The sequence below is a fragment of the Otolemur garnettii genome, unplaced genomic scaffold (assembly GCF_000181295.1).
Source record: "Otolemur garnettii isolate 467f Iridium unplaced genomic scaffold, OtoGar3 scaffold00009, whole genome shotgun sequence".
NCBI lineage: Eukaryota > Metazoa > Chordata > Mammalia > Primates > Galagidae > Otolemur > Otolemur garnettii.
Genome location: NW_003852404.1, coordinates 8,213,376 through 8,213,731, shown reverse-complemented (window position 1 = coordinate 8,213,731; position 356 = coordinate 8,213,376).

Here is a 356-nt window from a genome sequence, read left to right as displayed (position 1 = left end):
GCACTCTGGAAGACCCAGGTGGGTGGACTGCCTGAGCAAGAATGAGACTATGTCTTTACTAAAAATAGAAAAATTAGCCAAGTGTTATGGCAGGCACCTGTAGTCCCAGCTACTTGGGAGGCTGAGACAGGAGGATCCTTTGAGCCCAACACTTTGGGGTTGCTGTGAGCTGTGACACTGTGGCACTCTACCCAGGGTGACAGAGTGAGACTCTGTCTGAAGAAAAACAAAAACCCAACATCTCTCAAAAATTCACTTTTCTAGCTCAGCGCCTGTGGCTCAAGTGGCTAAGGCGCCAGCCACATACACTTAAGGTGGTGGGTTCAAATCCAGCCCAGGCCCGCCAAACAACAATG